This window comes from Emydura macquarii, unplaced genomic scaffold, assembly GCF_026122565.2.
Source record: "Emydura macquarii macquarii isolate MOO-44397 ecotype Brisbane River unplaced genomic scaffold, CSIRO-AGI_Emac_v2 contig_1451, whole genome shotgun sequence".
Taxonomy (NCBI): Eukaryota; Metazoa; Chordata; order Testudines; family Chelidae; genus Emydura; species Emydura macquarii.
Genome location: NW_027131588.1, coordinates 10058868 through 10086757, shown reverse-complemented (window position 1 = coordinate 10086757; position 27890 = coordinate 10058868). Strand labels below are relative to the sequence as shown.

General features: G+C 40.3%; 1 long non-coding RNA gene across 1 annotated transcript; it reads right to left on the bottom strand.

Annotated features, from left to right (window-relative positions):
- Positions 1-1049: 1049 nt before the first annotated feature.
- Positions 1050-27669, bottom strand: LOC137156541 (uncharacterized). The gene is made up of 3 exons (XR_010920789.1): positions 27478-27669; positions 24205-24349; positions 1050-1307 (listed from the first exon to the last, which is right to left on the bottom strand). It is a non-coding gene; the product is annotated as an uncharacterized lncRNA (long non-coding RNA).
- Between the last annotated feature and the right edge of the window lie 221 nt (positions 27670-27890).

The window sequence follows — 27890 nt, the reverse complement described above, 5'->3', positions numbered from 1 at the left end:
TGATCTACACTTTCCAAGATGCCCCTTCTGACTGACCAATCCACCCAGGAGCTCTTGTGCAAAGAAGAAAAATACGTTCCTCCTGCCCCATCCCCCCACCAAAAAACCAAACCAAATGACTTCCACTGGAAAACAGTCTGAAAAATAACAATACTTGGCACAGGAGAATTGTGTTAACTTAATTGGTTTAAAAGATTTTGAATTTCTTTTTAATGAAAAAGGCTTGTTAGAACTGGAGTGATATTGTATCCACTTAGGACTAGATTTTGCCACCCTAATTCACATTGAATAGTACATTACTTTGAGAGCCATCCCCCTGATTTCAACAAGGCTAGTCTCAGCGTAAGGTACTATTCAATGTAGGGATTGCAGCGTTGGCGTGAGTTTGAGAGAGAGGGAACGAAAGACACACACTCACGTAGAGCCTGTGAAAGAGAGAAGGATACTAATGACCTTGAACAAATGCATTCATTTTTCTTTCTCTCTGTGCTGTTTAAATCCAAACCAATCTTGATGGTGCCATGGGCAAAATTTAGTTTGGACAAGCGGGAAAAAAATGTTCCTGTGGGGGCTGGCAGGCACAGCTGCTTTATTCTAAACCAGTTCCGAGTTCTAAGCATCAAATATTAGAAAAGTTAAGTATACAGCAGTCACTGACTTCAAATTAAGTGGTAATGAATGCAGATTTCCATGAAGTTTCTACGAGTTAGTAATTAGTTTTATTGCAATTGGAAATGGTGAAATAAACTCAGTCTCCACTGTCCCATATATGTAATTGATGAGTTAATTTGTCTTCAGCACTCTCACTGTTCTAATATTTCTCCATCGATGCCATGAAAATTAATAGGATACAAAATGTATAAAATTATACCCACCAAGAAACCACTGTACTGTACCAGAGAGACATATTTATTTCATCTGCCGATACTGCAGGGTCACCATCTTTTCTTTTTCCCCCTTCCTTTTCTCTGTGACATTTTCAGACTTGACATTCTGTGACATTTTCAGTTTAATATTGCTAATACTCTGGCTGCAGAATTAAAAGTACACCCAGAGGAAGGGTTGAATTCAGGCACATCAGCAGAGGATTACAGGGGCTCTTTTCCTAACAAATATTTACATGTAAACAGCTCTCACATTAAAATGTTTGGTTGAACTTTTTGCTGTTGTCGCTGCGGTCATAGATTCCATTGCGATTCACGTCGTCTGTGAAGCCCGTGGTTTGCTAGGGTTCTTCTAAGATTCAACCAGGAGATAATCAACTGGAATAAAAGAAACTGCTGTTCTGAGACATACCACGGTTGTACCTGGGGAGAGAAGGCTTTCATAGAAGGGGAAAGGAATGGCCTTTATAGAATAATCACTTTTGCTTTCTACTTTGCATGCATACAGAGAGATGAACATGCTTATTCCTTTCTAGCTGGCTGTTGTAGAAAGATATCATCCACAGTTCTAGAAAAAGCCTGTATGATTCCTACGAACTGCTGTGTAGCCTACACTGCTAATCCAACATCTGTGGTTCATGAGATTTATGTCTGTTTGGATAAGTGCACTCTTAGATTTATTTAGAAATAAAAATCTGTAGTGTAGACCACCACTCCCAAAGAAATGCAGCACGGTTTAACCCCATGGGGCTAGAAAGCAGGGCTGGGTATGTGGGGAGAGGTGAATGAGGAGTGTCTACATCTCTTATGGCTGCTCTCCTTCAGATTCGAGGCATGATTCTACACCATAGAAGGCAATGGAAGTTTTGTCCTGGACTTCAACGAGAGGAGGAACAGGCACTTCAGTGATCCATGGGACTACTTTCATAAGGGCTCTAAAAATTGTGCTAACCTTGTTTGGTCCCATCTATAGCACCAGGACAGAATACATTATAAAGAGATTTAGCAAATGCCTCGTTTGACCCATATTTAAACATTGTTCTCAAAGCTTAAACATGGATGCAAGGCCATTTTAGACAGTCGAGGTGATTGAAAATTTCACATCAAAACTTTTTTTTTTTTGGGACAGAAAATGGCTTTTCCACTAAATGAAAAAAATGCATAGAGAAATTTCAATTTTCATCTAGTTGCAGGTATTTATTGAAAAATTGAATATGAATTTGGGGGTGGGGAGAGGTTCTATTTTTTGATGGCAACTCAAAAAGAGTTTGATGGAAATGAAAATATTTTCATTGAAATGGTTCATGGGGAAAAAACCTCGCTCTAGGAGACAGGGATCAAGAAAATATTTCTGGAGTTCTGCAAGCCTGTTCCCACTTTACAGTGGAGTGTGCAATGGGATTGGTACACATTTGGTAAAAGCTTATTCATTTTTTGATTAAGGCAAATTAGTTGGATGTTAATGCAGGAGGAGGCATAGCAATCATCTTGTTAGCATTAAGAGGACTGAAGGGGGAGCCAGCATAACATGGAAGCAGCCCCCGCCCTCTTTTTCTGTTATCAATAGCTGTCTCCAAACAAGGCCTCAGACTGCCTAGTGATATATACAATGAAGAGGGGAGAGCTAGAGAAAGATATAGGTCTTTAGACAGGCACAGCCCTCTGGCACATTAAGTGAAATTCATTTCTACCCACACAGTGAAGTACTGCAGTTTTCCTACAGTCATTTCTTTTATGGAAGAGATCTGGAGAAGAAGCAATCATTTAAAGTGATGGGATGAAACTTCAACAACAATAAGAATGTCATAGTTAGTTATTTATATTTACTTTGATTTATTAAAAGCACCTAACCAAGTTCCAGGCACGTGTATAAATATTAAAAATTACAAATCAAAAGGCTGTAGCCCCCCAAGGATGCCTAACAACAGAGACCATTTAGTATCACAAATGGCCCATTTAACCATTAAGAACCCCCCCATAAATAATAATACCTCACAACTAGCCATCCCAAATCCCCTGGTGTACACCTGCCTGAGACGAAAGATGAGCTTTGCAGTTCAGCAAATGCAGGTCGTGCCTATCTAACCAAACAAGGCTGCGTCAGACTGTCTGACCTCGCTCCAGCCCACAGTAAGCAGCAAAAGCCAGGAATACATCTCCTATTTCCCAGGCCATGCTGCCTCCCCATTTTACAGGAGGAGATTGGGGATATGCCAGCATTTGCAAGCTTGAGCTTAGCATTACTAATGCATCTATATACATATCATCCATGAAGCGCATTTATATTTTCTTTTGCAGCATGGTTGTTTTAATGATTATACTGCATACGCTGGAGAGGAGAAATCTAAAACACTCCCATTTTCTCATGATTTTACTGAGCATTCAAGTGTAAATAATAGCTGTTTTTCCCCTCAGCATCTGTCTGCTATCCTCGTCATATTTTTCTTTTGTAAATGTAATCTTCTGTCAGCATACAGAGCTCCATCTATTTTCATTAATCTCTAGCTTCCCTTGTCGCTCTAAATATTTTAAATATAACAAAGATCAGACCTGTTACAAAAATAATTTCTTAAATATAGGACTAATTTTATGCTTGCCTTTTCATGGTGCCGAGATGTGCAAAGTATAGTTTCAGGTGTATAGTAAAAAAATATCAAAAGGAAAGAGGCTGAGTGGCTTAGTGGATAAATCTCCCCTCATGGCTGTAAGCTGCTAGCTAGCAACGTATGTGCCCATAACTAGTTATTGGGCTCCTCCCATCCCATTAAACCATCTACATGCCCTACTCATTACCATAGCAGAGACTCAAGCCACAATGGTGTAATCAATAGTTGAAGTTCCAAAGAGCAAAAGACAACTGAATCAAGAGAAGCTGTACTCAGCTTGTCTGAGCTGTAAGTCTTTCTTTGCCTGCCTTGTATTTGCTCGCCCTTCCTGGAGTTGCATGTAAGAGGAAATCCCACATCATAGCAAATTATGTCTGCTGGATTCTGGTTAGACACTAGAGTAAACTTGACCAACTAGCCCATCCACTGAATGGAACAAAGAGCTGGCAGAATAAAAAAAAAAGTGCCTATGTAAAATATTTGAATTATGATGACCATATTCCATTTTACCATGTTCTAGCCCTTTTTAATTTGCCATTCTCAAATACTTCGGCAAATGGACTATTTTACAGTGCTTGGGGAATTCATATGAATACCTGTATTTGAGTGGTAAGTATATATTTGTGCATGAACAACAGTATTCAAAATACAAAATTTTTCATCATTTACTATTTTCTTGTTTAAAATGTCTGCCATCCACTTAAGAAAGAAAAATAATAGTTTGTGATTGTTTTGACTATTCCTGGTCCCCTAAAACAGTGTGCAAACAAACAATAGGTTGAAAATGGTTCCAGCAAACTGATGGACAGTTGCAAATAACAAATAAATTAAGAGAAATCAGAATCAGTTTGCGAAAACTTGTAAACTAAAAATAAAACAAAAAACCTAAATTTGTCAGATAATGTATTTGCAATGAATAGTTCATCTAGCTGTATGGGTAGAGAAGGGCATGAGTCTGAATAAATGGCATGAATATCATGTTATTTGGAATGTTCTTCCGAGTGGTTCTTCCAGAACTACTATTTCAGAGAAATTCATGGCCTGATTTGCAAAAAATATGTGTGTGGAATTAGGATTGTGTGTGCAAATTAGGTATGCATGCATACAAATAAACAGTTAGATATCATTGTCCATTTGCAAAAGTAAAATACACAGATTGTTGGGGACCTGGCCTGCAGGAAAAGAAGAAATTATTAGAAAAAGTCCAGGGAGACAAACAAGTGGGTTTTGTCATTTACTTGGAATCCAAACCTTAAAACGAAATTCAAACCCCTGAAAAGGACCAGAGGTCAGACTGAAAATAAATAATAGTTCTCTTCCTACCTCTGCCCACCATCCAAGTTCTAACCATTAGTAATGCCAAAATAAGATGCCACACACAGTACATTGTGTAGATTTTAAAAGAGAGTCATCCTTCTCCTGTCTTGTGAGCATTGGTAGGTAGTGAATTAGTAAACAACGCCAACATGTAAGCTGTCATAATTAGTTTTCAGTGTTGACTCCTAGTTAGGACCCATTTATATCTTTAGTAGTATATTTACAGTGCGTTTGCACTGAACATGACTTCACCTGTAGCCCAGACAGTAAGCCTTATGACTCAGAGAGGCAAGCATTTCCAGGTGAGCAGGAGGAATCCTTTCTCTTTCTGAACCAATAGCAGCTTTGTTAAACAACTGCATCTCAGCCATTTTTTGCTTACCTCGAACCCCTCACATTTCACCTCGTGTTTGAATCCTGGCAGATTCCACATACAATTATTTTAGGAACACTCATTTCGAACCCAGCAATGGAGATATACCCATAACAAACTGACGCACATCATAATTTGACATGTTTCTAGGTCTGTGTGAATGCAAGGTCAGAACTGGAAAGGTACGGGAATTGAATTGTCACCCCTACAGATGGTTCTTCCTCCAGGTCGCAGCAGCAATGTCTTTGGCACAGGAGAGCTTTTATTGCAGTTGTCTGAATGCATCTGGCCTGTGAACACACACAGAGAAAATCTCCCAAAAGACACACATCCATTGCTGCCTGTCTCTTAATCTCCATGAGCACAGATAGACTAGCAAAATAAGAATGTTAGAAAAACAGGAAAAGTAAGTAAAATGTTAAAATGAGGAACGTAAAACTAGCAGGAAAGCCAAGAGAGTGACAAACCAGCACACACTTAGCTTCTGAGTTATAACAACTGTCCCTAGCATTTTAGATAAGTGGAAGGATGTGTGGTTTTCATTTTGAAACCATTTGTTTCCAGAAACAATGGTGGAAGAGCGTCAACTCCTTCATTTGTTTAACAGCCAAAAATATGCTCTGGTTTTTGGGGATGCCCTGTTGAGGGTTTAAGTTAATCCACGGTGCGGAGCAAACTGAGGGCTGCACACAAGCCGTAGCTACTAAGGTCTTAGGAAAACTTTTTTTCTTTGAGCACATACCATTTGCTTCCTCCCTGCCCCTTCTTTTTTTGGGTAAATTCTTAAAATTCATCCACAACGGACAGTGAACATAGGGAGGAAAGCAACATAATAAACAGACATTAAAATGTACATTTCCAAAAGCAAGTTTCCTCAGTTTCTTAGGGACTGATGCATTCATGGTTTCAGTTTGAACAGAAAGACAACAAATTTGTAAACAAAGTGATTCCTAGGAAAAAGCTATACTCAATGTGCATGCAAAAAGTTTTGAATTGGGTTATTTTGTTATGGATTTTGGTGCTCCTGATATACAGTGGTAGCATTTATAAGGTGGAGTGATGGATTCAACCACTCGGCATGTTATGTTGTGCAGGACACAGTTCAGCTCAATGATACTGCATTGGCATAATGAGCTAGGCAATTTTGTCACAGTGTAAAAGAAACAGACCGCTCAGGTATCTGTCAGAAGTAGGTGTGAGCTGCCCAGGATGGGAATTCACACTGCGTTTTGGGTTTTATCTCATATCCACTTGTCATTAGTGTCCATTCCTGATCTGGTGACAGGTTGTTACATAGCAGGATGCTGTCTTTACTGTCTCTGTCCTTTCTCTGAGGGTTTTCATAACTTTTTGATTAAAAGTCTTTGATCCTTTCTGATAATCTGAGGCAATTAATTTATTAACTTCTGAAAAGAATTTCTTGCACTCCCTTCAATGAAATGCCGAATTGCAGGTTATGCAAATCAGTCACCATAAAAGGGCTACAAAAATGGCTTGACTGGCCCCTGGGGAATATTCCTAATGCAGGGACAGCATACTAGCCATGCCAGCCTCCTCTGGGCAGCCTTGGTCAGAGCTGGCAAAGGCATGTGAAGGGCAGTGGCCAAAGCAGTTTCTGAGCTGTGGAGTAGCCCATTGGTAACTGTTAGCAGCTTGGAGCAGTCACTAGAGCTGTTCTAATTTACAGGAGGGGCTGTGCTAATCCCTAGCCTGGGTGTAAATCCACTTTTGTCCCTTTCTGTGAGGCGCAGCACAGAACCTGGCCCAGAACGTTCACTAGACACTGCCAGTAGGGGTCTTTATTATAGTGCAGCTGAGAGTCTCAGTGCTACTTTACACTGCAATAACACAGTTACTACTTACCAAGGAACTTGCATGTTGAGAAACGTATAGTCTTGCTCACGTCTAAATACCTGTAAACCAGTGCTTAAGCTCTTCGAAACTGTGAAGCTGTTTGATGCTTATATTTTGATACCAGAGGTTGTTCATAGACACATTTCAGATATTCTGCATGTCAGTCCTTAGAACATTGGTCTAATAATTTCCTAATTGCAGAGGGAGCGAGTGTCACAAAATTTCTGGACGAAACCTCTCGTGAGACAAGTGCATATAATGATTTTGAATGTATTGATTTCAGCAAAAACCAACTGGAAAACAAGTAAGGGTAAAATAAGTTGCTGCTGACATCAATAATTTTGTTCCAATTTATCAAATGTAAAAATAAAACTCAAAGTTCTCCTTTATTTAAAATCTACTTTAAAGGGACACTCTCAAGACAACAATTAGCTTGGAGTCAATAACACAAAATGGTGTTGATGAACATTTAGTGGATAGATCTGACCATATCTGTATGCTTTTTGGTTTGCATTCATATGGTCATTTGTCTGAATGTGGTTTTGTTTACACAAACATCTGGGAAATGCTATATTTTTTATGTTAATACTCTTATCTAGAGACTGTTTCATAGCCAAAGTAGCAGCAAGAGTCATATTTAAGGATGCATATTAGTTTTCATCCTAAGCCCTTGTTTGCAGAAACTTTCACTGGGTAGGATTTTCAAAAGCACCTAAGTGATTAAGATGGGACTGCTGCTCTTAAATCATGTAGGCATTTTGAAAATTCCCCTCACTGCAGCGTCTGAGCACCTCAAAAATATTAATGAATGCAACATCTGGACCTCTCTGTGTGGTGGAGAATCATCATCAAGCTGGTTTTACACATGGAGAGTTGAGACACAGAGAGAGGCTAAGTGACTTGTTCAAGGTCACACCAGAAGTCTGGGAAAGAGCTCAGAATTGAACTGATATTTCCTGAGTTCCATTGCAGTGCCTTACTCATAAAACCTCTCCTCTGGCATTTCCTGACACCTAAGTACTAAGGCTTTGTCTATATTAGCTCTTTTCCTTAGGATATTCCATCATTACGACCAACAGTGTACTCCACTGCTGATAGCAACAGGAGGATTGCTACCCATCAGGATTTTTAGCACAGTCTCATCTAGACTTGCTCTGAGCAGTCAGACAATATGGTGGTAAAAACAATGGTGGATGCCACATCCTTGTCTGCATTAAAGCTATCAGTGAAGGAGTTGAAGTGGAGTTAACAGTGGGAATCTTGTAAACAAAAAGGGATAATGTAGACATAGTCTAACTGCATCTTGAATGTTTTCTTAACATCATTTTTGTACTGGATAAAGTTCAGTCATCCGGTCAGTTACAAGAAACACCAAGAACAGCAAATAGTCAAGGCAAATAATTCATGAACAGCCCATAGGCTGAAATAGGCAGCGTGACCAGTTTCTTAAGAATTCATGCCTCATGGGCCTGAATCAAAGCCTATTGAAATCAGTGGAAAGATTCCATTGAGTTCCATGGCTTTGAATCAGGCCAAATTCATAGTTGGTGTAAATCAGCATCGCTCCACTGACTTCAATAGAGCTGTGCCAATTTATACCAGCTGAGAATCTGACCCAATGAATACGTGTGTAAAAATCAAAATCTGTTTGCTGACAATTCGTAAACAGAAAAACAGAGCCCCATGAAAAATCGACCACTGTGCGTGTTCACACATTAATAACTGAACATCTCAGAGTGGAGTGTAGAGTCCATGCAATCCATCACTGCAGAGTTTCATCAGTCCCCATTCTGGTTCATTCTCTTTCACGTTTCAACATGGAACTGAAGCATTAAGGTGCATCAATCTAGGAGTTCAGGAAGATTTAAATGGAACTGAAGGAGAGGGTGACAAAAGGGAAGCTGTCTCAGCAGGTCTCTGTGATAAGTACATGCGATATCCCAGGCTAGGCAGTCAGGAGATCTGTGTTCTATATTTGCTATGAGAGCCTCAGATGGAAGGTTCTATATTATTATTAAAAATCATCACAAACGTGATGGAAATAGGGCACAGGAAAACACATTTCATATCACTCTTCCCACCTGTCTGTATTCAAACAGCAGATTGAAGATAGGTACTACAGTCGGAAGGTAATTCTATTTCGTGGAGAATTTCAATATTTCTAAGTTTGGTGTCATTCCAAATGGGAAACAAAACCCCAAAATTCTGAAGTTCTCTGCAAAAAGGAATCAAGCCCCAGCTCCAGGGGAGTCTGCATGGTGGGCTGCCCTGCAGTCATTAACCCTGACACCAAGGCCATCTGGCAGGTGGACTGCCAAGGAGCTGGGCAGGCAAGCTAGCAGTTAAATCATGCAGGTTTCTGACAGAACTGGCAGTCAGAATTCTGTCTCCCCTCTGCCTGTGTTCTGTTGGAAAGTAATTGAAATTGAACCATCTCCACAAAACATTTTAATTTCAATGAATCAGCAAATTCTTTTGAAAAAAATATTGTGCCTGCACTTTTCCAAGCAGCTCTAAAGAACAGTTCCACAACTGTTCCACAAGGTACAAGACTCAATAATTTCTGACTCGTTTTGGGTTCTGGCTTCCTCTGCTTGAAATGGGTCCTGAAAGTCATATGATACAAACAAAATCTGTTGTTTGTAAACTTTCTTTGACAGTATAATTAGGTAGAATATCAAAGAATAGATTTCTCTGTACAAAACAGTGAGCTCTGATTCTAATCAGTTTACACCTTGGGCTTTATCCCGAAAATTACATAGGATAATCATCATCCTGACTCATCTACCATTTACCGTAACCAGAAAGGGACTAATTATTTATTTATTCAGGAAGTTTCAGCAGGTTTACAAATCCTTGCCATGTAAATATCAGAGACAAAACAATAATCATTACAACAGTGAGCTTTTGTTTGAGTGAAACATTATACAGTAATATAATCAAGAGATCTCTGTCAACAGGGTGTTAGCACATTACAGAGTGAGCTTACTTACACTAAGGACTCTTTTTTATATAGACCTTGGTTTCTTCTCCTAAGGTACAGAGTGCAGCCAAGATTTTGTTTGTGGTAGGGCTCTCACCCAGTGCCAAAGAATGGCACTGACCAGCTGCTTTCTGGCTTCTACCAATGGTTACTGGAGTCTGATCATCCTGTTTCGCAACAACACAAAGTCATTGTTCCACTGCACGGCCCACGTCCATTGTGGTAGCCGTACTGATGTGTGTGAAGGTGCTCTCCTGGGTAAGTTACAGTGGTAACTGTAAGAAATGGGTAAGTTCATTTGTATAAAGGGAACTGAAACATGAACAATCTCACTCATGTATAGTTCCAGAGGGGTAGGCGTGTTAGTCTGTATACAGCAAAAACAACGAGAGTTCTGTAGCACTTTAAAGACTAACAAATTTAATTTCTGCAGGCATAAGCTACAGGACTCTCGTTGTTTTTACTCATGTATAGGTTTGGATTTTACCTGTAGATGTGCAATGTAAAAACTGAAATGTGACAAAAATGCTTCCTTGTCTTGTTACAAGCCCCAATATTTTATTCAGGTGCCTTAAAAAAAGTTTGAATTTGGGCTCAGTTTTGAACAAACCAGAACTGATTAATGATTTCCAATGCAAAGCATTAACTTGCCTTTGCTGTGGTACCTGCAAATGATCACCCTCTGGCACTGGATAGGCTGGTAACCACCTGCAACTACTAACTAGCAAATGCATTTGTCTCTAGTGTTACTTTGTCCTTTCATCTCACTCACCATCTGTCTTATTCACCTGTTGCATATTGTTTAAACTCTAGATTGTGAGCTTTCTGGAGTGAGGAAGGTCTGAGTTCTTTGTGCAATGCCTAGAATAACAGGGCTCTAATTTCTGTTTGGCTCTTTAGGTGCTACTGCATTAAAAATAACAAATCATATGAATGCAGGGGAGATCCAGTGGTGATTTTGCATAGTTTCAACCCTATGAAGGCTAAAAATCAGTGGTTTCAGCTCCTTCCTTCAAATCCAAAGTGCAAAGCAACACTCACAGTGTACAAAAGCACATAGGCCCATTACTTTGTTTCAGGCTAATACAGAATGGTGCTGAGCACTTACAACTCCAGTGGAAGTAAAAGTGGAAGTCACACTTCTTCAGTACCTCTCAAGATCAGCTCCAAGGTTAGGACAAAACTCCTATATATTGGAAACAGTTTGCACAATTCTAGATGAACCACATTATCCAGCAAACTTACACCCAAACAACAATCTCCACCCTAGGCAGAGAGCACTGATGTAGAGCAAACATCTGGGACTGGTGATTCAATAAGATGACAGTTGTGTCCTATTGCAAATGCTATGGTATCACATTGCTATATTAACCAAAACTGAACTCACAAAAGATTGCAACTGCCTGCTATAAAATGTGCATTTAGGTGCAATTCACATTCTTCTCTGAACTGTTCATCCAGCCCTAATCCAGAACCAGGAAAGGGTCACAAGCGGACAATGTTTGCTCATTAATGGCTGACAAAGTTGGTCAAGACAGAGATAGTCTTCCCATTTGACACGATAAAAAGGCCATCAAAATTAAGCTGAAATGTTTGGATTTTGAGGAGTTAGAATCCAGTTTACCTTTTGCTAAACTTCAAGTATTATGTTGCAGAGGCAGGTCAGGCCTGAAAGTTAACAGCTGTAAAGTTGATGGCTATCTGAATTTTGCCAATAGGAGAGGTTAAATTTCTAGCCAGGGCATTCTATATAAGAGATGAGCTCAAGTCATGTTGGGAGCAGGAGAGAAGAAAAGTCCATGTCAGTTTGGATACCTGTATACCAATTTGAAAATGCAGAAGATACTTTTCAAGAACTGTAAAGGGGATTGTGGGCTGGCCAATGTATCCTTTACATTTGATCAACAGCTTTATTCTGATTTGACATTCAGAACAACTTTTGCATTTTAAGGGGTCTTGGTGCGCAGTTCAGTGCTCTTGGCAGAAACGGCTCTTGGCAAGGGGAGGGAGACATCACGTATTTGGAATTTTTCCCTCCGCTGATGGCAATAACCATTTGGGGCCAGCAATTGGCAAACAACAGAGTTTTGTTCAGCTCTGACAATCTGGCTGTAGCGGCAATTGCTCATAAACAGTCAGCACGCTCCAGTTCATTAGTGTGTCTGCTGAGGCTCTTTCGGTTGTACTGTCTGTTAGGTAATACCCAGTTTCTGGGAAGGTGAATGACTCGCTTTCATTTCTAGTGGCAACATTTCAACCCTGAGCTCAAAATGTGGCCTTGAATGCTAATGCCTAAATTTCTTCATCAGTCTGGAAACTAATGTCCCCTCCCCCAGGATCCCTCTTCTCCTGAAGTGGCCCCAAACACTTTATGGCTTCATGATAAGATTTTGTCAATATCTCTCACATTCAGAATTCAGGAATGTTTAAGAATTATACACTATGGCTTTTCTCCTTCTGAATAGGTGTTACCATTTATGCTGGCTCAGAATGACAGAGGGACACTTACCACCCTGTATGTTAAGTTGGATGCACACGTTTATTTGCTCAGTTTTAGGATTCCAGATTCATTTTACTTTTTTTGTTTATAAATATGCTTGTGAAATGGGCACGTTGTATGTTGCCTGCAAGTGAATTATGGATACCTACAGGACCGGCTTATCAAAAGGAGTTGTATTAGTCTTTCCTGAAAGAATGCCTGTTTTGTTTAAGGAAATTTTGTTGTTGGTTCTCTTTTGTGCTTTCTGGGTATCATGCAGAAAATGTTATCAAACTCTGTGGTATTGTCTTCTTAGCCACATTGATGAGCGAGCAATCTCTCATTTTTGAGTGATCAGTTGTGAATCAAAGTGAGGTACTCTAAGACTGACTGAAAAGGCAGATTCTAGCTATGGATCTGGTCAGGGATATCTGTCAAGTCTGCAGGGGAGGACTGTCTACAGGTACCTGCCCAAATTAACAATATATATTACTCCCACCTAAAGTGAAGGTCCATTGCTTACAGTCTCTCACGTGTGTTGCTCTTTTTAAAAAGAGATATTTGTTTACATTGGTATTGGGGAAGACATGAAGATTAATTTATGGAATTCCTTGGAATGCTAGTTCTATAATATACTTTAGGAAGTGATGAAATAATCAATGTTTTGCTTAGAGGGCTCTTATAGCTAGACATCTGCTATGGCTTATATATTTTTTACCAATTGCATTTTGTTCTTTCAGACTGACAAAGAAACCACTGAAAATTCCAGTTGACCACATCTGGGACCAGTCTTAGATGACCCAAAGAGCCATGCTTTTATGGCTTCAAGTGGGCATTTCTCTAGCTGCCATAAGATTACGGGGAATTAGTAAGAGACCAGTGTGTTGGGACTATTTATATTGACCCATCAATCTATATCTGGAGGTGCAAGTTTCCCCAGCAACTTAATTAATAATGATAATTAACTAAAATAACTAAGTAGTATGAATTTACAGACAGGCCTGAAACTTTTATTCCCAATTAAAGGGAAGCCTGTTGCCTGGTTGATGATCATGATGGTCCCTTCTGGCCTTAGGCTGTATGAGCAGGTGGTTTTCTGAAACCACGCTGGGCTGCTCTGCTCTGCCCCTAGTTGCTGAGATGAATGTGGTGAGCAGCCAAGCAACCCAGTGGCAACAGAACAGACTATAAAAAAAGGGGTCAGTCACTTGGTGGCATTTCTTCTACCTTTCTGAGTATTTTAATACTGGAGTAAATTTCATTAACTATGACTGCCTCCAGCCTGTTGAAACTGGAAGGGGTTTGCCAGTCTGAAACTGGGTTGTAATTGACAGACAAAGAGGGCTTCTTTTAGTCTGGGTGGAAACCAGCATATCAAAAGGGGATTTTTTATTTAATTGTTTTTCTGTATCATTATGGTAATTAATGCTCTATATACACAGAACACAGAAGTGATGTGTGGCATACTCACACATATATTGCCAACAAGGTTTCATGTCATTTGTCATTGTGGACCATTTGTCATGGCAACAATTTATCTCAGAGGTTGTTTTTATTACTGCACAGTGACTTGTGGGTGACATTTTGCCATGGCAATATTTTTGGTCCATTATTACGTGCTCCATCTACAATGTGATTTCAATGGAAGTTACGAGCCTAAATGCCTTTGTGGCTATGGGGTATAGTCAAAGCAAACACATGGATTTATCAATTGTGGTACTATCCAGAGGTCTGAATCAAGTTGTGCAGAGAGACTCAGTGAATGGCCCAAGGTTACAGAGAAAGCCTGGCAGAGCGGGAAACTGAGCCCAAACTGAGTCCTACTTCATTGCCTGAACCACAAAACCATCTCAATTTCACACAGTATTGAATGCATTGCCTTTATCCCCATATGCATGGAATATCACAACCACATCAGAAGTTGTTGTATCTCATCAAGGTAATTGGGAATTCTAAAACTGAACAAATAAAATTAATCGGTGGGGTGAAGGGTTGTCTGTAAAAAGTTCCCCCAGTTTCAGTAGGTTCCAACGGGGCCTTTCCATTAGAACTGGCAATATCTTTCAAATTGGTAAAACTATTTCAGGACAACCACTGTAAATGATGATTGCCCCCGTATAAATTAGGCACTTTAACGATGTAAATACCTAGAGTGTATAATTTGCACACTGTTGCAATTTACTGGGACTGTACATGTATGTTTTAAATATCTCTAGTCTTTAAAGGTGTAGAGGAGATGGCATAAGATTCAAATGGGGTGTGGTAAATATGAATAGGCCAATGGTTTTGGGTACTGACACCTCTGGTCATTGTAAGGTACTGTAAACAAGCTTGAGGTGACTAGAAGAGGTGTTTACACTAAACTAATCCCAATCCTATTTTAAAAAATTAGGTCCTTTCCCCAGATCTATGGGATCCTTTCCAATGCTAGTAATTACTGGACTATATACCCTGCATCAGTCACTGCTGTGGTCCGACTAAAGTGTTGGTTGGTGGAATCAGTTTATATTTCTAGGATGAAATGTAAATTCCATATACTTATGCTTTATGCTGATGAATCCAATCCACTTTAAAAAGATTCAGTGTGTTTATACTATATTGTATGTATTTATTTATATCTTTTTCACACCATGATGCTTACTGTGACTTTGATACATCTGTGGCCTTCTTGAACCCAGTTATTTCCACTATCTCCAGCTTGTGTTTTGAAGCAATGAGACTGATTTATTCCTTGCCACCCAGAAACTATCTTCTGCACATCAGGTTTACCTTGTAATATATGACTAATAGATAATATATCTAACAGCAAAATATTAGCCATATATTAAGAACAACAAGCACACTAATACATTTTATGTTCAGTGTAACTCCATCTTAGAATACCATGACCCATTATCATCATCACAGAAACACATTGCAAAAAAATTAAAAACCAAAATGCTTATAAGATTATTTTAATTCTGTTTTTAATCTGAAAGGATAGCACACAAAATCTACTCATTGTCCCGTGATCAAAGCCTTGTGAAATTAAAAGCTTTAGAAACCTGACCCTCCACCCTCACAGGGTCTCAGGGCTTTGGCTCCAGCCCAAGCCTGAACAACTACACAGCAGTTTTTCATCCCTGGAGCCCAGGCCCTGAAAGCCAGAGTCATCTGACCTAGCCAGCAGCAAGTTTTTTAATCCTTGTGTAGACATACCCTTACTCTCAATTTTTAGAGAGAGGCAGCATACATCTTACATGCTACACAAGTAAAAACAGTACAGTGTTGTACCATAATAGTCCCAAACATGATGGCCCTTTAACAGCATCATTGTAAGCTATGTGTCTTTACTATAGAATACCATAGGGCAGTGGTTCTCAACCTTTCCAGACTACTGTACCCCTTTCAGGAGGCTGATCATCTTGTGTACCCCCAAATTTCACCTCTCTTGAAAACTACTAGCTTACAAAATTGGACATAAACATACAGGTGTGTCCGCACACTATTACTGGAAAATTGCTTACTCTCTCATTGTTACCAATTATAAAATAATTGTATGGTACAAATGAATCATTGTCTGTATGAAGCTTTAGTTTGTACTGACTTTGCTAGTGCTTTTCATGTAGCCTGTTGTAACACTAGGCAACATACCCCCTGGAAGACCTCTATGTGCCTCCAAGTTGAGGAATCACTGCTGTAGAGTTTTAGTTGTTGCTTCTGCTACTTTGTTTGTATAAGGGATATATGGGGCAGCAGTTCTTTCAAGATTGCTAGGACCCACTCTGTTAAGTGCATCATACCGTCAAAATAAAATCAAACTCAGTCTGTGTCCATGCAGGCAGCCCGTAAAGTGATCTCAGCAGCAGGCAGGCACAATCCCCTCTGGCCACCCCAACAATCAAGCTGCTGAATTCTATGCTAGCTTCAAGCAATGGATCAGTCTCCCAGGTAGTCAACAGTAGAGAGGACTGCTGTAGTAATCCAACCTTGATGTCAAAAAGGCATGCATTACAGATGTCAGTTTTTATTAGAGCTATGCCTAGAGTCCAAGTTGTACTAGCCCTCCGAGATGGCTCTGAAAATTTCTAGGAAAGTGCTGTTCTCAGGATTCAGCATAATTCGGGTTTCCCTGGTTTCAATCTCAGCCAATTCCAAGTCACGTTAATATGGATTTCTGTGATTCCGGTTACAACACACTACTTATTCCTTTCAAACTATCATGAGGACAATACACAGTACAACTAGGTGTCATTAGCATGGCAGCGCAATTCCCAGCTCACAGTTTTCACCAAAAGGCAACATATAGAAACTAAAGAGCACATAAACCAGTGCAAGGTGCAAATATAAACCCTGCAAGGCTGGCTGAGAATTCACCATGGTTAAAGCTGACAGGATAATACATTCTACGTGTCCATTCAGTGTGCTACTTCTCTGCTTCCACTGTCAAAATAGGTACTGATTATGGTTGTTTTATGTTATGGACACCTGTTTATTACAACCTGAATTTTCACATCCACCACTGAAGGCCCATTTTATGATAATGACTTTTGGTCAGCATTCTCCTGTTCTGGTTTTAAACCAGCAATCTTCAAATTAAAGGCTTTCGATCCCATTACCAATTCCCTAAGCACAAGGGGAGGGAAGTGAGGCCATTATAAATTCCCTGAATCCTCAAACAAAGTTATTCAACCGAAAAATACAAGAGCATCCAAATCTTCCTACAAAGGAAATACAACAAACAGTGGCCTATTTGCAAAAAAATGTCCACAGCTGTAATGAAGTCAGAAGCATGTCAATAGTTTTTTCCTATTTTCTTAGTAAATTTTATATTACACTGATGAATATGACAAATAGTTTTTGTCTCTGGGTGTCTAAGAATACCAGAGATGAGAAAAACGTGATTATTTTAGTTTAATATATTATTTCATATATATGTTTAAAATGTGTTTATTTTAGTGTTTTGTGTGTATATAAATTGTAACTTTAATTCAAAAAGCATACATAACTTCAGCTCCTCTATTAACTTGTTCACCCTGTAGAAATTGTTCCTGTCAATATTTTAATTTCACTGAGACTAAATGGGAGAAAAATGTGGCATTCTAAGCAGATGGTTGTCACAGACTGCGTACCACAATTAAGAATTAGTATACAAGTTTATGCAGCTTGATACACTATAAACAATTCCTGCATATAAATGCTGAATGAAATCGGCCTTGGAGAATACTTTAGCGAGATAATTCATTTTTGTTATTTCTCTCTCTCCTATGCACTCGCTTTTAACATTTCTAAATATGAAATAAATAGACTATCCAGTGGCAGATGCAGAGTCTGTCTTCAATGTTGTGGCACCTGCGGCAAGTTCCCAGAGATTGTGCTATTTAACTAACTGAGGACATGGCAGGTAGCCTCTGCTCCACGAAGTGTAGTGCAGAGACCCACAGCACTAACACGGAATGCAAGAACCACCAAAAGGCTCTGAGATATAACCTCTAAATCTATTCTGATTCAGCTTTTCTAGTTCTTTTCTAAACACTGGAACTATTGGCTTAGGAAATAAGAAAGAAGAAAAAATAAAGTAAGAATATTAGGTTTTTTGCATATTTGACCAGCTATGTCTCAAAACTGGATGTTTCCCTCATTGTAACCCTTGTTAAGACTTGGTTAATCCCCATTCGCAGGCAGGCAAGAGGACTCTGGTAAGAAGCCAGGATTCATGTGCTGTTTGGGAGCTCCTGTTCAAATACGTGAACAGTAATACCTGGTTCATGTTTTGCCAGCCTAACACACACCCAGCTGAAAAACTACATCTTCCATTTACCGTCTCTCTGTCTCCAGCTACTGCCTCTGTCCATTCTTCTCGGCTCCTCAAATGGGCCATTTCCAATCACTGCATTAGCTTTCTTATTCTTTCTTTAGGATTTGTGTGATACCAACATCTAAAGACCTCAGCCAACCTCAGCATACCTCATTATGCTACACACTGTATATACACATATTGAGTAAGACAAAAGCTACTATGGTTTAATAGATAGGTACTGTGCTGAGAGTCAGGAGATATGGCTTCTATTCTGACTCTGCCATTGATCTGCTGTGTGGCCTTGGGCACTTCTCCTCCCACCTTTTATCTGTCTTCTCTACATCGATTGGAACCTCTTTGGGGCAAAGTGTCTCTTACTTTGTTTGCACAGCACCTAGCACAATGGAACTCCGATCTTCGATGCTGCCTCTAAGTGCTACTGTAATATATAATAACAGTACCTGCTCTGAAGAGCTTACAGTCTAAATAGACAGGATAGACAAAAGAAGGGATTAAAGGATACAATGTACAAGCAGAAGATTGAAAATTGAGGCACAGAGACATTAAGTGACCTGCTCCCAGTCTCACAGGAAGTCTCTGGCAGAGCTAGGAAGGGCTAACAGGTTTCCTGAGCCTGTGTCTAACGCCCTAAATAAAAGGACATTCTTTCCTCCTAAAGACTCATTCCTTCCATGAAACCTAAAAACACTGAGCTGTGTATAAATCAAATACACTCTTCACCCTATCAAGGTGACTGTATCTGCAAACTGCCCTACTTCCTTGCATCAGTTCCAAAATGCATCTGTTCTAAGAGTAAGTACTTCAATTAACTGCTTGAGCTGGGGCTAAAGCTGAGAAGCCCTGGTTTGATACACATGCTGCTGTAACAGTATTCGTTAAAACACTGGGACCAGACCTGTCCGGCCCCCAAGACTGAAGGGGGAAAAAAAACAGTAAGGCCCTTAATGTTAACTTTACCTGTTCATCTCCTCCCCCCCACCACACCAAAGTCACATGCTGAGCACAGCAGCCTGCTGTCTTCTGGAAAGGTAATGTCCCAAATTACATAACAGCATGGCAGATTGGTAGATTTCAGAGGGGCACCCCTTGGCACCATGATGGCATACTTGAACATCTGTTAGGGTGTCCCAGCAATATGTAGTATAGCATGTTGGCAAGTCCCCAGCATACACTGTGTCAGGTAAGCAAATGTCTGTGGCACAACGATACAGCAGAGCCATTGGGGTGTATAGTAAGCGCCTGCAGCTAAACCGACTGGTGGATATCTAGCTATACAAGTTCTTTCTAACTGTTCTCCCAGTCACACATCACTTTGTGGCTTCAGTCTGCAAACTCCGGTCTTTCTGATTGGGTGGTTTTTTGTTTCTTTGGTTAGGCAATCCACTCCTAATACAAACAACCCAAATGGAATTTGTTTAAGTAACTAGTGGGTGGATTGTTAGTGCTCATGAACAGAAAGCAAGAAAGGGAATATTTCAATCCCTGCACATCTCACCTTTGAAGGAAAGAGGACAGCAGTGCCACGGCTTTCATTTCTATTAAGTGAGAGACTGCTGATTTGTCAGTGGTAACTATTCACACAGTAGCATCCTTTCAAACAACAAGGGAATGGCTTCACTTTGCTTTCAGGAACATATCAAAGAATCCAGACAACAGCAAAGCAAACACATTAGTACTAAGTATTGTGTTTATGTCAAAATGAAAAACACTTGATGTTGATGCACAACAGGTATCCTTGTATCTTTCAGTCTCAGTCCATCATATTTAATTGTGGCTGATTTACCTGGTTTAAACATTTCAGTTGACTCTTGAGGAGCCTTCCTAGGGAATTCATTTATTTATTTATTTTATAGGTGCTTCTGGTTTGGCAAATATGCAGATTGTCCAGCTGGTAAAAAGTGTTTTAAATTTATAATCACAGAACTTTCAAAATGCCACCTGACATGAAAGGCAGTGCCTATGCTGAGGGGTGATCTCCAATGATTACCACCAAATTCCTGTACGAAGACTGCACTGCAAATGAAATTCTATGGTTCCAACTTGTAGTCTCTAAAATGTAGAGATTTGCATTCAAACTTTTATAAAATAAAACAAAAAACAACAAAGAATGGCCTTTGGTCAAAAATAGAGGATTTTTTGAAAAAAAATGTCAGCCTCATAGAACTTTGTTTGTTTTTTAAAGAAGTCATGCTTCCTTGTAATATTGGTTTTCAAAATGTATTGAAAGAATTATTGAACACATCAACATATTTCATTTATCACAAACTGAGTTTTTGGTGAATGAAATTTTGATCATCCTTTCAATACTGTTTTCAATAAAAATATTAAGAAAAACAAAAAAATCACCTTTGGTTTTAATACAAAGCTTTCATGGCCATGTTTCTCATAAAACTAGTTTGCCAGTTTTCAGCTAACGAACAACCACCAACAAATGACATGCACTGCAAATGACTGGATGATAACAGGGTCCTGTTAGTGGTTCTCTTCTATATTTTATCATTACAGCAGCCGTTGTTTCTCCTGAAAACAGTGGTCTGCGGATAGTGCTCTATGTCATAAGGACGCATGGCAACTCAAACTCCGAGCTCACCACCACACTAGACTCAGTGCAAGATGTACTAAAATATATCACACCTTTTTAATCAGATGCCACTATTTGTGTATTATAGAAACATCATCTTATCCAAATTATTTCATGTCTTAGAACAAGGGCAAAATGGTCACCTATACTGTGAGTCAAATTCTAGGCTGCATATGGGAAGACCAGTGCTGACCGTGCAAAGCTGCCCTAAAGCCCAATTACTCTGCTACTGGAAGTTTTTCTTGTGTAAGTGGATCCCATTGGGGGGTATAGGCCTGCCTTAATAGCCCTACCCTACTATCACTTTCCTGTGGCCAGGACAGAGAAAATCAAAGCAACATGCAAATTCACTCTCATTGGGATCTGAATCTGCAGCATCTGAACCATAGAAGAACTGGTCAGGATTTTATCTTCAGAATGATTCCCTGATAGAAAATACAGTTACCGCAAAAATCAAAATTTTCTGTGGGAAAATTTCAATTTTGCCAAACTGTTACAATTTTCCACCAGGTAAATGAAAGGGGACTATTTCATTTTGGGTTGGCTGAACCCAAACTGGAATATTTTGGTTTATTGAATTGACCTGAAATGATCAGTTTCAAGTCAGTTCCACATGAAATTTCTTGTGGGACATAAATTCTGATTTTCACTCAGTTCTGATCCAAACCTTCAATAGCAACAGGTGTGCTGTCACTTGCAGTACCACAGCACTGACTGAGAAACCAATTCTCCAAAGCATTCCACATTTTCAAAAGCAGCCATCTACCAAAAAGCAAATATATACACTGTACCAGCAGAATATGTTTTTATAGGCTTCCGATCACTAAGCCAATTGCTTAATCAGAACACTTCTGCTAACAGCCATATACTATTTTCCTCAGATATGCATAATTCAGAGCATTCTAATGTATAGAAACCTAAGAATAAATGAATAATGTAATAATAAAAATAAATAGTAATACAGAGATAAAATAATTAAGGGCTGATTATTGACAGGCACCACCTCTCACCCATAAATATCATTTAATTGTTCTCTTGGAATTTATTAACATTGCTAGCCAATCCCAAAACCTGAGATTCCTTGCTTAATTCGGCAATGATACATGATATAGCTGGGCAGTTATTTTTAAGTGGTGGTTAGCAATTGTTACACAGACTACTGCATAATCTGCAAAGGTAACGTTGCTGTTTTTGAAAATGTTTTCAAAGAAAGGTTTCAGCTGTTGTGTTTGCCGCTCAGATCAAAACAGGCTTGGAGGCTTTGTCTGAGAGGGCTGGATTTAAAAAGAGTGCCATTGCCACTGACTGTTCCCTGATGATCTCAAAAAGACTGATAAATGGCAAGAGAATCATTGATCAGAAACCAGCAAGTCTCCTGGTCAATGTATATTTGCTTCGGCTTCCTTCACCTCGCTTTACATACTTAATCTGTGTATTGGTCCTGAAGTCTCTCAAAACATACTATAAAATATAATTTCCATCAAACCTCCTGGCCTGATTATTTGCATCACAATAATATCTGGAGTTACTGAAGAAACACATAGTAAGAGACGGTCCTTGCCCTAAAGAGTTACACTGTAAGTAGTCAAGACAAACAAAGGGTGGGAGACGGTTATGCCCATTTCACAAATGAGGCATAACGACAGACAGTCCCAATTCAGCAACATACTTGAGCATGTGCCTAATTTTAAGCATGCCAGTAGTCCCCATTGACTCCAATGGGACTGCTCACATGCTTAAGGTTAGGGATGTGTTTAAGAAGCTTACTGAATCAGGGCTTACGTGATGCACCAAAGGTCACACAGAAATTCTGTGGCAGAGCAGAAACTGAATCCAAAGCTCCAGAGTGCTAGTCCAGTACTTTAACCACAAGACCATCCTTCCTCTTTTTCATTGGCAAGCTGAGTGGCTTTGTGCCAAAGTTAATAAAATATTAAATGTACTGTGAATCTCCACTAGCTCCAGGGACAGGTGGTACAAAACCATAGAGAACAGCCCTTCCCGGACTTCCTATCCATGGGGGATGGAGGGGAGTGAAATCTGCAAATGGATTCCCTGTGGAAAAGTGGGGCCTTTCTTCCTTCCTCTCTCACGTCAGACAGCAGGCTAATGGAGAAGATAAAGTGAACTTCCTTCCGCTACCCGGTACTAAAACGCTCTTTAATCTAGCAGAGAAAGACAAGAAGCAATGGCTGGACAAATTCAAATTAGAAATAAGGCACAATTTTTTATTGTTAGGGAGATTAACCATTTGAACAAACTACCAAGGGAAGTAGTGGATTCCCCATCTCTGGGCATCAAACACAAGGTACCAGGCTCAGTACTGGGGGAAGTGGGTGAAATCCAATGGCCTAAGCTATACAGGCGGTCAGACTAAATGGTTGAACGGTCCCTTCTGGCCTTATACTCTATGAAGCTGCTTCCCATACAGCAAGCAGCCTTGATGATGTGAGACAGAGTACTATGCATAGTCTGTGATCCATTCAAAGCCTTTAATACAGAAGTTAATCCATTTTCTGATGATGTGTGTTTTCAGCTTATTGGATGAAGGGACTGACTTAAAACCATCCTTATTATGCTTACTTAACATGGAATCCACTGCTTGATTCCTCCTCTACACATCAGTTATGACTACATGAATTTTATGTCCTATTCTTATTTTCCATGCATGACTTGTGTAATACAGCTTCAGAAATCACCATGAAATTACCTTTGCAGAGAAGAAAAATCTTGAACATTAGAGGTTGGCTACAATAGTTGCAATAAGCAGTTAAGGCTTACAAAACATCTGATCCACCTAGTAACCTAAAAAGTATGGGTTATACTCGTACCTGAATCAGAAATACCAGTAAAGTTATTGCTTAGTATAGAAGCCAGTATTGTTTCATCAACATTTAGTACTGCTGCCATAGTACAGAGCAAGCAAAAAGCCCAAAACAGTACATAAGACGAAGAGAAGTCATAAAATGTGTTCTTAATTGAAATGGGAAGGGGAAAGGAGAAGGGCAACACTGAAGATATGGATTGTGGCTCTTTGTTTATGAGACAACCTTTCCAGTGAAGTACAGTATGTCTCCATCAGCTGGTATGGTGCTTTGACTAACGTATTTTCAGCATTTAGGGTTGATTGTAAAAATATATATGCAGGAATATCTGAGCAGCGGATATGGCGTGGTATAGCTATGGCACATCTACCAATCTTACCTGGAGCTATGTTGATTATGCGGTCATAAAATATTTCCTAATTTGGTAGTGGTACAATATTTCTAGTGGCCTGATCCTGCAAGACGCTGGGATCTGATTGTGCTCAGCACCTTGCAATCATACCTGATCCAAAGCCTACTGAAATCAGTAGGGAGTAGGGAAGTCTTTTCACTGATCTCCATGGGCTCTGAATCAGGCCTGAAGTCTCTTGTGGATGCCTACTTCCAGCCCTTCCACGTCGACTGTTAAAAACCGTATGTGATATGTCCTGTAGAAAAAAATTAACAATGGAAGATACTGTGCAGGCCGCATTTTGCTCCCAGATACATCATTCCAGTTTTATTGTTCTCACTAGATTTGAGTGATAAATGCAAGAACAAAATTTAGCCCAAATATAGGCCAGACTGTAAACCCCGGGGTACTCAAATGCATAACTGCTCACCAGTTGGAGTAAAGAGTATTCCATCTGGCCCCATGTAACTAGGCATATCTGGCAAGAGGTTATTTCCTTTTTTGTTTACTACTTAGGCACTAATAGCTGGCAGGACTGGTCTCGGGATTTTGGGGAGCACAAGTGATATAATGCTTTGGAGCCCATTTTGAATCAAGCTGTGCCCCATCACATGGGTAACACGTGACAAATGGAGCCATTTGAAAAGTAACTAACAATGTTATATTTGACTGAAATGTGCATGTCCTGTTACTCATTGCCCGCCTTTTCTTCCTTCCTTCTCTATATTTTTCTTCAATATTTTTCCTAAACTTCTGGAAAAAAAAAACTTCTTACGATTGCTTCACAGCTGTTTAAAAATGTGCACCTGTACAACAAGTAAAAATCAGATCTCCACTCTTATGTACAGAGGGGCAGGCAGTAAATGGTGACTTCTATATAGGTACATAAGCAACAACTCCTGTGGTATGTAGGGGAACACACCTGACTCAGCTGCACTCCTGACATGAAACTTCAAACAAATTTTTTTTTTTAATTATTTCTTTAAAAGGACACTAAGCACTAGGCCTGATAACCACACTCACACACCCAAGAGTAGTAATAATTAATATTGTGGTAGAGCCTACAGGACCCAACTAACATCAGGGCCTCATCACGCTGGGTGCTGTACTTAACCTTGTATTTCTTTTCACCTGTTCTCTCTAAGTGAAATTCACCCCTGTGCTGAGAGCCAGAACAGTATCAATGCACCATTTACGTTGCACTTGTACTCTATTTTGAGTGCTTACGTGATGCTTAGACTTGTGTCAGCCCTCTGTACTGGTGAATTTTACCCTTTCTATTCAGTAGGATGATGGATTTGTACCATCTCCTATTGCAATATTGCAGTGGCATGGAATGTCTCACTGATGGTATTGCCACTGTATTTTAAAAGGCAAGAAACCAACCAAAATATGTTTTTCTTCCCCTTTCTTTGGGTTACTCTTGTACGCCTTTGTAGAATTACTTTAGCAAGTTGTAAATGACATATGCTGGGAAAATTCACTGCCTGCTCACAGAGAACACAAACTGGGCTGTTTATTGACTGCCATGCTAGGAGACACACGTACACAGCTTTCAGTTCAAAGCCAGAGAAGTCCACTGATCTGAGGAGGAGGATGGCATCCTCACCATCCTCCTTACAGAACTAAGCATGTAAAGTTTTTATTGTTTTCCAGTTTGTGTGTTATCCAGCTTGCCACTCCCTTGGTTTTTGAAATGTATGAGTTGTAGCAGGCACAGTGGTTTTTTTCCACCCAATGTCACGAGCACAATGTTGCCTGTCTCTACAAAGTCAGACATTCTGAAATGGCTGCCAAGATGTCTGAGAAGTCAAACACAGCACAGTGACAGCTAAAAATGAGCATATTTTCTCTCTTTTTTTTTTTTTTTTTGCACGCTATGAGAATGGTGCACTGCCAGGTGGCAGAGCTGGATTTTAAAATCTTTTCACAAAAGGAGAAAACTTTTGCAAGCAATCCATGTTCATTTGTAGAGCTAGTCAAAAAAACTTTCAGTAAAACTTTTGTCTGTCAAAAAAAATGCCATTTCGTCTTAAACAAAATATTTTGTAGAAATGCATGAGTGTCAACCAATTTTTTGTCAAAGGTGTCACAGAAAGAAAAAACCAACCCCCCACACACACAGCCAATATCCCAGTGGCTAATGCTCTTACATAGGTGAGGAAGACACTGGTTCAAGCCCTGCTCTGCTTGATTCGAGCTGGCACTTGAACATGGGTCTCCCACTTTCCAGGTAACCATTGGGATATTCTGATGTGGGTGTTTGGGGGAGTTGCAAAACAAATTCTAAAGGTCTCATTTTCATTCTGCATGCAAATGTAAACAAATTTTGAAACTTCACAAGTGCTCACAAAATGGAATTGTTTTCCAGCCAGCATTACTCATTTTAAATTCCACTTCAGTGGTGCAGGGAGAGGGCACGGAGATGAAACTAGGGAAAAACTGAAGATGATCATCACAGGGCCAGCCTGGACTTCTTATCCAAAAACAGCTCTAGTAAAATCACCACCTTAGGTAGAGCAGTACTAGAAGGGGTTAAAGGAAGGGGCTTGTCTACACAGGGAAGTTAGTGCAAAGTAAGCTAGAGTGTGAATGTAAAGCATACTAGCTACTCCATACTGACTCCCCCTGTGGACATCCTGCTCTGCATTAACAGTGCCTTTGTGAGCTTTAGCTTGATACACCACTTCCAAAGTGTGTTAAGCTAAACCACACAAAGGCACTCTTCATGCAGCGTGTCACCAGGTCCACTCACTGCATACGGCGCCTCCTTCTGACTGCTCTAGGGATTAGCTCTAGTCAGGCCCTGCCCTTCTCTGGCAGTGTCTCTATCTGTCATCTCTTTCACCCTGCAGCCCCTCCCACTCACAGAGTTGCAGCTTCCGGTTCGTGGCTCAGCCTTCCAGCCAGGTCACTCAAGTTTTGGGAATTCAAAGTCCCTCCTGTTCAGCTGGAATCTCCAAAGCCCTGAGCCACTTCCCAGTGACTGGCATAGAGCCCAGACCTCCCCTCCACCCTGGGTTCCAGCCCAGGGACCTTATAGCAAGCAGCCAAGGTCTGTACAGTCCTACCCCTTGCTGCTGTTTCCCTGGGCTTATTCCTACCTATCTGGTTTCCCCTCTTTGTGGGTTGCCAGCCCAAGCTCCCTCCTGTATGGAATGACTGTAGACTATGTGGTATAGCACCCCACCCCCCTCACCTATTGGTAGCAGTGGGGCCTGAGGTAACTCTGCCCCCACCAAGTCAAGTCTTTTGTCTCTTTCCCTCAGCACCTCTCACATGGAGCATTTGGTGCAAGCCTTATTTCAGGCCTGTGGAGTGTCCTTCAACCCTACAGGGGAGGGGCAGGTAGTCCCAGTCCATGTATATGACCCAGGGCAGTACCTTACCACGGCTCCTTCTGAGGGCTGTAGAGGTGGTGGTAAAGCCCTGGAAGATTGGAGAAACACCAGTCCTTCCTGCAGGCCGGGGCCAGGATCTTTCCTTCTCTGCTTCTCCAGATGCAGAGAAGCACTGTCTCCTAGTCTGCAGGACGCTCTCCTGCAACTGCCAAAACCTGCGAGCAACTCCTTTCTCTCCTTCTCCATTGTCTCCCCCCTGCCCTTTGGGGAAGGCAGGGTTTAAGTAACCTGGAGTAGTCCTTAACTGGGTCCAGGTGTCTCTAACTGACCTGGAGTAACCTCTCCTCTGCCTGCAGGGAAAAGGGCCTTTAGCATTCTAAAGCTCACATACCAGCCCTTGTATACCCTTTTGTAGCCATCTAGCCTGACTTTACCACAACTACTTCTTCGTAGCCC